We start from the raw sequence: 12,229 nt of genomic DNA, 5'->3' as shown, positions 1-12,229 counted from the left end.
TTTAATTTCCAGCTGCACAAACGTTAGGTGCTATGAATTAAACAATAGCACTTCAGCTTTGTGTCCAGGTTTGAATCCCAGTTCGAGCGGTGACATTTTGTAATTTCTTGTAGCGCTAAAGCCAGGTGTCGCAATTAAACGCACAAGCTTTCAACGTATAGTCATGCTTGTTTGCTGCCAACGTAGAAGAGCCACAGGTTCGATTCCTAGTCAGGTATTCGATTTTTCAAATTTCTTGTAGTCACTAGGTTAGGTGCTTTGAAATTAACGCACGCTTTCAATGCGCAGTCATTTACATAGCATGATACTCTGCAGTCTAAATGGAAGAGCTCTGGGTTCCATTCCCTGTCATGTGTAGCGCGAACATTTTTTCGGTTCTGAACATGAAGTTTTAAACTCTAAGTGATGTCAGTAATATTGTGAGCTACTATAAGTCTCTAGAGTCCATGTCTATAAGCACGAAATGTTAAAATCACAAATTGAGTGCTCCAGACACTGAATAGTCATAGCGGCTTACGCACCAGTCACACGTTAGCGTATTGGACCTCGTAGTCGCTTAGCTTCGAGCCCCATGAGACGCCTCCCAATATTACGTTCTTATGGATAAAGCATATGTATTACGCCTTTCACCATCTCCCTAGTCCCATGAATACAATATGTGTAGCCACCATCTTGCTCCAATTTCAGCTCCAAAAGCCCCTAGGAATATCTCATCTTGTCTAGTTAGGTTAAGCCTGGGATCGAATCTCTAGCCAGACACCAGGGAAGAGCTAAACTCGTCATCGAACAAAGGTTTGTCAAACGCCCTTAAACGTTGGGTCGAACCCGGGATCTATAGGGTCAAGCCTAGACACGTCATACCTAATAGTTTAAGATTGCACTCTTACCCATAATCATGCTGGCTGTTACGTTAAGCTTACACTATTGGACATCGAACTTGGACTGTACGGTTAAGGCCCTTATGTCTAGAGTCGAACCCGAGGTCTGTAATGTTAAGCCTGAACACGTAGGCAGCGTAAGCTCATGTGAGGTTAAGTGCGCGCTCTTAGCTAGCAGCCCACACCGCGCTGTGATGTCAGCCACCGGATCAGGTATCGTCCAGAGACCACGGGATACCGGATGCAACCCAACCCCCTCAAAATATACTACTATCATTTGCAGGCGTATCTGACGCCCTCTCTGAAATCAGCTCCCGTTATACCATACACAGGTCTCGTGCAGCATCACTGACGTGTTGCTGTCCATCACCACCTGTTCGTCATTTCGCGCACATTATTTTCGTGTCAATAAAACTTCATGTCATGCCTGTCATGTACGTCAATTATTACCTCTCTACCATCAATATTCCATGAAGTATTGCCTCATCAAATGCTAACGACATTCGGGTCACCCTGTAATCTACATATATTTAAAATATTCTATTTAAAATCTATAATGTTGACTGATGAATAAATTTTAGAAAAGAGTACAATTTTTTTGTTTGAAGATTATATAATTCCGCGGAGCCCACCTTGTGGTCATGGTCGTTTCGGCGTCATGTCTATATCGTTTGGCACAGTGGTTATCCGGTTCGAGTCCCGTTGGTCGAAAAATCTCTCACTACCAGTATTTTGCCAGGCAAGGGATGAAGGTATACAAATTCTGATTATTAGATAGCGAGCCAAAGGCATTGACTCAATCCCAAACCCCTTCGCAATGTTCACATGTACTGAGGTGAATAACACTATTCATGGTGACCCGTCCGTTGGATGGAGACTTTAAGCCTTCAGCGGATTCCTTGGTGCTACTCGACAGCAGTAGGCTATATATCGCACCTTGTTTCACCCTCTCGCTTACTACTGTTGTACATCACATCGTTAAAACCTATGACAACTTTGTAAATGTTGTCTTATTAGTAGAGTATCTCCTATAACCTGGTACTGTAGTCCATTTTCACTGATAATCTATACCTAATAATAAAAGAAAGTGTTTGTCTGTCTGTGCGCGATGTCCAACAAAACCTACAGCACGCAGATATCTGAAATTTTGAACATAAGGAGATGTAAGGGTGATCGAATGCACCTCGAAGCCGGAATTTTCATTTTCGGTTTCGTTGGTGAGGTATGAACGAAAAACTATCGGGAAACGTGTATTGGGATAAAAGAATCCAACGTGCTGTCACCAAGATGAAATGCATAGAGTCACTGTCGCTAGGCAACGTACTGTAAGCTACATAAGAAAGGCAGAGAACACAATTCAAGAAGCCATTTTACGTCCATGGCGTAGGAAGCTGGTTTTGGTCTTATATGGTGTGAGAGCATATGACGCTGTTGATGGTGATTCGTCCATCGGATGGAGACGTAAAGTATGTATGTATGTATTGTATGTAAGCTTTGGGAAGGCATTCTTTCTGATTATATTAGACATGTTTGTGAAATTAATAACTGGTTCGATAGAAGGCAATTCGGTTTTAGGAAAGGTTATTCCACTGAAGCTCAACTTGTAAGATTCCAGCAAGATATAGCAGATATCTTGGATTCTGGAGGTCAAATGGACGGTATCGCAATTGACATGTCTAAAGCATTTGATAGGGTGGATCATGGGAGACTACTGGCAAAAATGAGTGAAATTGGTCTAGACAAAAGAGTGACTGAATGGGTTGCTATATTTCTAGAAAATAGATCTCAGAGAGTTAGAGTAGGTGAAGCTTTGTCTGACCCTGTAATAGTTGAGAGGGGAGTTCCTCAGGGCAGTGTTATCGGACCTTTATGTTTTCTTATATATATAAATGATATGAGTAAAGGAGTGGAATCGGAGGTAAGGCTTTTTGCGGATGATGTTATTCTCTATAGAGTGATAAATAAGTTACAAGATTGTGAGCAACTGCAACGTGACCTCGAAAATATTGTGAGATGGACAGCAGGCAATGGTATGTTGATAAACGGGGCTAAAAGTCAGGTTGTGAGTTTCACAAATAGGAAAAGTCCTCTCAGTTTTAACTACTGCGTTGATGGGGTGAAAGTTCCTTTTGGGGATCATTGTAAGTATCTAGGTGTTAATATAAGGAAAGATCTTCACTGGGGTAATCACATAAATGGGATTGTAAATAAAGGGTACCGATCTCTGCACATGGTTATGAGGGTGTTTAGGGGTTGTAGTAAGGATGTAAAGGAGAGTGCATATACGTCTCTGGTAAGACCCTAACTAGAGTATGGTTCCAGTGTATGGGACCCTCACCAGGATTACCTGATTCAAGAACTGGAAGAAATCCAAAGAAAAGCAGCTCGATTTGCTCTGGGTGATTTCCGACAAAAGAGTAGCGTTACAAAAATGTTGCAATGTTTGGGTTGGGAAGAATTGAGAGAAAGAAGAAGAGCTGCTCGACTAAGTGGTATGTTCCGAGCTGTCAGCGGAGAGATGGCGTGGAATGACATTAGTAGACGAATAGGTTTGAATGGCGTCTATAAAAGTAGGAAAGATCACAATATGAAGATAACATTGGAATTCAAGAGGAAAAACTGGGGAAAATATTCATTTATAGGAAGAGGAGTTAGGGATTGGAATAACTTACCAAGGGGGATGTTCAATAAATTTCCAATTTCTTTGAAATCATTTCGGAAAAGGCTAGGAAAGCAACAGATAAGGAATCTGCCACCTGGGCGACTGCCCTAAATGCAGATCAGTATTGATTGATGATGATGTCTTGAGCTATTCCAGAGGAGTGGGCTATGTGCTGGCGCTGGGTTTCATCCCCTTCATTCTTTCTATCATATATCATGTCATTCATTTCATCTCATTAACTCATCTGATTAGGTTCACGTCATGAAGGGAATCCGGTCGTTAAAACTCGCTACGCAGATTCATCTCACTTCGTACCCCTACCCCGCAGAGAAAAGGGACAACGGTTGGACATATATACATTTAGAGGAAGCATATAGGACACAAGATAGACGAAAATAACAAACAAGGAAAAATACATACATCAGTCAAGATGCCATTTTAAGTCCGGGGCGCAATTTTCCTTCAGTCCATGATGTCTGTCAGTCTCCATCTTCGAAAACGGTGTTTTTGCCATTGTCAACTGTACGTGGATTGTTCAAGAGTTTGAAAGGCAAACACAATACAGTATACATCTCACCCCCAAATGGAAGGACGTTAATATAGTTTATCCCGAAGCTCTACAAAGAAAAAATATATTTTGCATTATATAACATGTTTTTTACATTGTTTTAATAGTGTTTGCACCATCCATCGAACCGGTATCTTAAGCATTGAAAGTAACAATATAATACAAATAAAATAATATATTTCATGCAATTTACGTCAAAACGATGTGAGTTAATAAATATAATGTTTTAATTTGCTTTTAAATAAATAGTTTAGTAAAATCCAACGGTTGAATTAATAAACGCGGACAAAGCCGCGGGCACATGCTACTATTAATTAAGGCACTTAACACAAGTTAAAAACAAATTACGGTTTTTACATGAAGATGATTTGTTTGTCGGCGAAACAGATTCATTGTGTTTATTTTGTTTGACTCTGTTCTGTTTCATTTTAATTTTTTCTAACGTTTTAACATTTTTAAAGCTTGTTTACGTTGTTTATAAATGTTCAATGTATGTACCTCCTTTTGTAATTGGAGGCAACTTCTGTAAAATTCAATTTTTAAATAAATACATATATTCATTTCATCTCATTAAACCCTCTGATGATTTTGACGTCAGGAAGGGAATCCGACCGTGAAATCTCGCTAAGATTATTCATCTCACTTCATACTGGACCATCTAGATTAACGGGACAGAAACTGGATATACATTCATACAATTTTGAAGATTTTTGCATGTAACCTCTTTAATTTTTAATTCAATGTTACTATTTGATTTCATCACCAAAAAGAGGTACATAAAACATGTGTGCAAAATGTAAGAGAGTCATCAAATTAAGTTATGGAAATAGGTCACAGAACCTTGATCCCTTCTTTATTTATTCACCAAGAGAGTCCGCAAACAATAATCATCCTAAGAGGCTAAGAACGGCGCGGTTCTTGTATGCCACACTCATCAGTCTAATTAAAAATTTGAACTCTCCACTAAAATGTAATTCTATCTAAAGAAAATACGGTACTGGGAATTATTAATTAAAATTGGTACGGAAACGGAAAAGTATACGGCCTCTTAAATAAACATAAAAATGTAAATAGGGGTGATATTTTAGTTTATGAAGGCCCTCAATCTTGCGACCGTCTGAAAGAGAAGTTGAAACAATGTAGAGTGTGAAATATAATTTTTCGTTTAATTTCTGAACTGCAATCGGAACGGTGAGGGTTGTGAAGTAGAAGATAACAGCATTCACTTGATTTTCATCTTAATGAGTGTCGTATTAAGACTGAAATTTCAAACGCCTACAATTTATAATCTATTACAATGCGAATTGAGTCAGAGATATAAATAGTTAGTAACTTCATTCATGCATTCAGTTAATATATTTTCCAACTTAACCTGCTTTATATAATATATATTTACGATAATTCAAAAGCGTTCCACGTAACGCAGTTTCAAATGGAAGAACCAGGATTTTAGTAGGAATGTACTCGATTAATCTGAAATGTAGATTGCTAGAAATTTCATTATTTTGGTAAAAATATAGCGGTCAGTCATTTTTAACCTTAAGAGACGATTTCTTTTCAAATGAAACAGCATCGATCTAATTCAACGCGAAAAGCACACCGCCAGGCACACTGGATATAAGAAACGGAGAGCAAGTTTCCATCCTGTCATATAGCATAGAAAGTAAATGTGAAGCTGAGAAAACACCACGTAGGATACGTGTTCATGCCGCAAATGATGCGGTTCATACTTCATATTTTCTTGAAATTTATATTATGGATTAGGCATTTATATACATTAAGAAAGGCAGTTTTAAAATACAATATATTCAGTTCAGTTTGCAGTGCTGAAAATGAAAGAAATAGAAAATTTTTCAAAACATTACATTCCACAACAAATAAAACAAATGAGCTCCACGCTTCAATGCCTTCTCCTTGTGTGTATGGCGTTTGTCTGGTTATTTGAACAATATGCCCAAAAATGTCTAAAGGCACGTGCTTTGCTGCCTACACTGCATGTAAGTGGACCTGCACCTGTCTTTCAAATACTCGTGCAGTACGTTTTAAAAATGGCTGTCATTATCATTAGAAAATGACAGATTGGTAAATATTACAACGTTTTCAGGTAGAGTATGGACTAGATTATTTCATTATACAACATAAATACAATATTTCCCATCGAAATCCTTCAAATTTCAGACATATTTGTCCTTGACAGTGTTTGTAATGCAACAACTAGTAATGCTGAGCTCCACAAAGCAATTTTCAGGATAAACGAGAGAAGAAGAAAAATACCCGCACGCTGCATAAATAATTGTGAATAGTTCTTTTAGTTAAATGCATGAACTTAATAAAACCACACTCCTACATTTTCTCACCTACATGGAAAGTATAGCATCATGTATATGTTCCTGGGTTCACCCTCGAAAGTGCGAGTTCATATCTACAATTCTGCGCTCAAAGGATCATCGTAAACACGTCAAGTTCGCAAGTGTTTAAACAGAAATTTACATTCATTGTGGTATCATTCTGTTTGTCTCTAAAATAAACTGCCAGAAGATATAAACAACGCTCTTCAACACCAATGTTCAAATCGAAGTTAAAGAATTATCTTAAGTAGAATGAAATTGTAGAGTTAATAAATTTTGAAATTGACATTGAAATTGACATTTTATTTCCTGCATATTTAGTTGGTTCCCTGCTAGTTTAGTCATACGGTGTATGAAATTATCAAATTACTCCTATATAAAACAAAACATATATATATACTGTATATATGACTATATTGCTATTGCCCCGTGCTCATAAGAAAACTCCAGTCAGCTCTTATCCCAGTGTAATTACTGAAGTTATATTTTTACGAGAATTCAAGAAGACGCCAATACGTAATCAAATATCTCGTCGATTTCACATAAGTATTGATTGACGTCTCCACCTAACGTATCCCTTCAGACTCGGAAATAGTAGATTAATCTATATCTTAGTTCTAAGTTGTATAATATTCCAGCAAGTTATGAATAACACCTCAATATATCTTAATTACTATGATTTATTGACAAAATATGATGGATAATAGAAGAATGTGAAATAAATGGATTAAAGATCAAAAATTAATTAATTAATTTTATTTTAAGTGATCAATCATTTACATAGCATTGTTATATTCGTTGCTTGTTACATTAATTTCTTATTGAAATCAATTACAAGAAAATAATGGAATAATTGCAAATTATCGTGATTAAAAATTTGGTTAAGTTAAGAAATTAATCATATCACTATACGTTCTTGATCATTCTAATTGTAATTCTTCTTTCATTTCATAGGTCAGTTACTTTCCTTCATTTATGTACGCCGTTTCATATAAATTAGCCAGGCAAATGCTGGGGCTGTACCTTAATTAATGTCACGGCCGCTTCCTTCCCACTCCTAGCCCTTTCTTGTCCCATCGTCGCCATAAGACATATCTGTGTCGGTGCGACGTAAAGCAACTAGCAAAAAAAAAAACACCAAGTTGGTGAGTTTCCATCAAAATAGCAGGCCACTATGCCTAATGCCCGTCACGTTTTAGATGATGACATTTGTTTATAATTGCGGGCACCCTTGCCTACTGCCAAACACAATAGTGTAGAGGAGTTTTAAACAAAATTGCATGCTTCCTTGCCTTCTGCAAGTCAAATAGAGAAGTGAATTATTCATTACAAAGGTAGGCCTTCCTTACTAATGCCAGTTACACAGGAGTTGGAGAAGGACCCCATTCCTACTGTCAGTCAAAGTCGGTATGGGGAGTACTGATTACAATAGCAGACACACCCTTTCTCGATCGCTAAAATCGACATCAGTGAATATCTATACATCAACATACGAAAGTATATGCGTGTTTACAATATTGCAGACCTTCATTTACATATTAACTGCTGCTAAACGTAAGTCATATCGACAAAGGATTGTACCATAAGACGCCGGATTTAGTGGCCTAAATGGCTGGTCCTAGGACATCTCATCTATTCTTGTGTCAGATTGAGTTGGAAGCGTTGAACAGGGTCAAGTTTATGTAAGATTGTCTCACAGTGCATTACTTTTCGGATAATTATGTGACAGCTATATACATAGCATTTGGCTCACATATGGCTACCGGGTGGGCCAATTTTTGTGAAGAGTTTGATGATTCTATGTTTCCTATAAATGATTGAAGGTATGAATTATGCATGTGAAAAGTCCAAATTTACTTAACATCGATTAATAGAGAAAAATCAAACGTCAAAGATATTCCGATCCGACTAAAAGTCATAAGACCAAGGTTGTAGATCATTCCAAATTAAACGGACATTGTGCAATTCGTTATGTGATAGGACTTGTCGAAGGTCTGCACCATCATCAAAATTGCCTTCATATTTCTATATTCTCCGGGGATAAAAAGTAAAAAAAAATTAAAGATCCTGGAAGTTTTCCGTCCATTACAGGCTAAAACGTATAATTTTGTCAAATTACAATTTTCTTTTTCGTATGGCAGATTATGCCGTAATCTGGATTTTGGGCGAGGAGGGTAAAAATTAGGACTTTCAGGAAACTAAACCAAAAAATATGCAGATAGTCAGTGTAGAGGCACACAGTCGTTACGATTTTATTTATATAGATAGATAAGGATTCCGCTCCACGTACAACACCTTTCGGGCTATGTCCGCTGGACTTAACCTGAAAAACTGACCATTCATGACATCTCCCTTATTAACCATCCTGACGAAAAAATGCACATGAGAAAGAGTTTTAGAGATGGAATTCCATCACGTTTGGTCGATTTCCAGTCAGGTTCGTCTTGTACTGTATATATTGTGGAAGAGTAAAATCACCATTTAGGTTCCCTATCAACCACCAGTCCATTCCGGGAACATGAAATGTTATTGACCTTTAAAACCTACCTTTGGGCAGGTGGATGCTAAATATCAAGTTTGGTTCGAATATATTCAGTAGTTTTCAAGTTGTAAGAAATACGCTTTACACGCACCCGTTCTTGAGTTAAGTCCGATAGAACTTGTACCGAAAAACGGTCCGTTAATGATATCTCCATTATTAAACCTCGTATCGAAATGCTGCACATGAGAAAAAAGGTTTAGAAATTAATTTCCACTAAGGCAGGTAGATTTCAATTAAGTTTGGTTGTGTATATTTAGTTGGAGTGCAAAATCACCGTTTCGGTTTCGTATAAATCCCCAGTCAATTCAGGGATTTAGAAACAATATTTGCCCTAAAACCTACCCAGGGACAGGTGGATTCTAAATATGAAGTTCGGTGGAAATATATTCAATAGATTCTAACACTCGCGTACATACGGAGTAATTAAGGAAGAAAATATTACAGTTAAGAAAGTTGAAATTAATAGAAAATGGATTATAACTGAGGACAGCCGGATAACGACAAAAATGTAAATGTCAAGTGAATGTATTGGAAATCAAATGCCCCTCAATAAATTATGTTGGTGTGAGTTATGGATATAATAAAGCGATAACAAAGGAGAAATTTAGGCACAGTGATTCTTAGGTAAAGATATAAGAAGGTGACTGTGTTATTACTTAATCTATTCGAGGGCGATTATAACCTCCAGCGATATTCCGCCAATATCCCGCAAATAGGCCAATTGATGCCTCTCATGCCTTCTACCCAAGGAACAACCACGAATTTAAAAGCACCATGAGGAAAATGGCAATACGTTACTTCCCTGCTGGCAAGCAGTTAGAGACGTTGCCATGGTAACCTGTAGGTTCGTTGTCGGTCTGTCGTTCACTCAATGCGGAGCATGATACCCGCAGAGAATAGCAAATTTCGCCGTCATATGAAGAGTAAGGTAAATTGTGAACATAAAAAAAGTTGTTTATAATGACGAGACGTTTCACGTACGGTCCACGGAGTTTACAGAAAATCAATAGTATAAGATAAAATGGAGGAAAACCGTTTTGGTTTTCTTATAAACCTCCCGTCATTTCAAATATTTTAAAATGAAATGCATATCGAAACCTTCCCCGGGGTGAGTATACTCTAAATATGAAGTTTGGTTCAGATCTATCCAGCCGTTTCGACGTGATGTTGGAACAGACAAACAGACACGAAAAGTAAAAACCAACGATTCGGTCTTGAGTTGACCTAAAACGGATAAATATCTGAAAAACTGACAAAATAAAAGAAATTACAGACAGCGGACCCCCTAGAACTTTATTTATATAGATAATAATATCAATTGTCATTGCATTATGTGTCAACTTAGTCTCCTACTTAAATAAAATATACATCATAAATAACAAAACAAACTCTCAACGACATTGAAAATTCAACATAGGACCTTATGCGACTCAACTAAATATTAGGGAATACCATGGTTAACGATATCAAGTGACTTTTATTCAATTGAAATTACTGGCAAGAAGTATCATTATCTCCTCATAACTATCAATACCTGCCATAATTAATATTTCAGAATATGTGAACTTATTGGAGGAATACTATGTTGAGTTAATCATTTAAATAAATAATTCTCCTCATCAGGACTCATTTCGGTGATCTATTCCTGCCACACTATTATATATGTATCACGTCGTGTTGTCATTATTGTATAATATGGATTCTCACTCAAAGAAACATTGTTCCTGCTCCATAAATACAATTGATCCGAGCTCCGTTAATATTATGTACTCTCTCTTCAAATATTTCACTTCATTCACTCTATCATCGTGGCAACATATTCTTTCAATTCCTTCATTATCATTCTCATAAGTGTGTCCGATATGTTTGATTTTGGAAACAAGTGCGAAGCTAGGGCGTTGAACGCAGGGGCGATGCTATCCTTAATTGGTCAAATACTTGTATCATAACGAAAATCTAAACTCTGATTGTTGGAGAACCTGTATCATAATGAAAATCTGAACTCTGATTGGTGGAGGACCTGCATCATAATGAAACTTGAACTATAATGAGCCACATGAAGTTTCAGTTTTCTGGCATATATTATTTATGTTTCGGCATCATCAAGCGTAAAACCTCTTAGATATTCGTTTTTCAATAATCTGAAAAGAATAATTCCTTCCTTTGTATAACTTGACAATATATTGCATTACTTCTACCGGGTGTAATTATATTTATATTTGTTATTCACAGGTTCTAACATTTTATTCGAGGGGGCTGAATTTTATTTTGGCAGCGAGCCCGTATCGCATTCGTTACGAACCTACTGAAAGAGGTAGCAGAACAAACAGGCTTACAGCTATCGTTTGAAAGGACGGAAATAAACATCAAAGACAAAACGACCCAACTGTACTCCAAATATGGAGCAATAAACCGTGTGTATAAATTTATTTAAATACTTTGGTGAGTGGATCCAATCAAACGGACTAAATACAGAGGCCTTGGTGGCCATAGCGAACAGAAAGTAATGGAGGTAGCATTCCAAGCCACCCGGAGCATATAAAAAAAAGGTGCTTTTCTATAAATGACAAAATTCACCATTATAACACTGTCGTCGAGCCTGCATCTCTCTGTGCGTCAGAATTCCTTATCCTCTCTAAGAAATGTGCACCCGCTAAGTCAGAGCAAACCATTAAACATAAGAAAATCCAGACAAGAAATCTACTCTAAGATAGAGAAGAACGCGGACAAGATGTGTAAACGCAGGGCTTGCATATACGGTCACCTACGATCGATGGACGACTCAACTTTAAAAATTTCAACTCAAAACCATAAACAACAGTTCCCTGGTATGTCAACGTCACGGAAGACCTCCAAGAAGTGGGCCTATGACCAGATAACGCTCATAAATGAGACCTTTTCAGAAATAGTGTCATGAATTTTGGGACTTTTCGTAATGTGAAGTGGACAACTGTTGCAAATGGGTCGGATGAACGCCGTGCTCTTGACAGAAAGTTGATGAAAACCTACAGGTTTAACTGAAAAGTGATTGAACGCCAGAATGCGTAATGAAGCTTATCGTGGTCCAAAGTTGACCGATTAGCGAATAATAAATAAATAAGAAGAAGAATGAGAATTATAAAATATAATTATACCATATTGAACCAGAAATGGAACACAAACAGATAATTCGTAAGAATAACAAATAAATGCGAAAGGAAATGAATCATGACAAACCACACTCCTCGGAGT

Source organism: Anabrus simplex, chromosome 5 (genome assembly GCF_040414725.1).
Source record: "Anabrus simplex isolate iqAnaSimp1 chromosome 5, ASM4041472v1, whole genome shotgun sequence".
Classification (NCBI taxonomy): Eukaryota; Metazoa; Arthropoda; class Insecta; order Orthoptera; family Tettigoniidae; genus Anabrus; species Anabrus simplex.
This window is presented reverse-complemented; position numbering follows the sequence as displayed.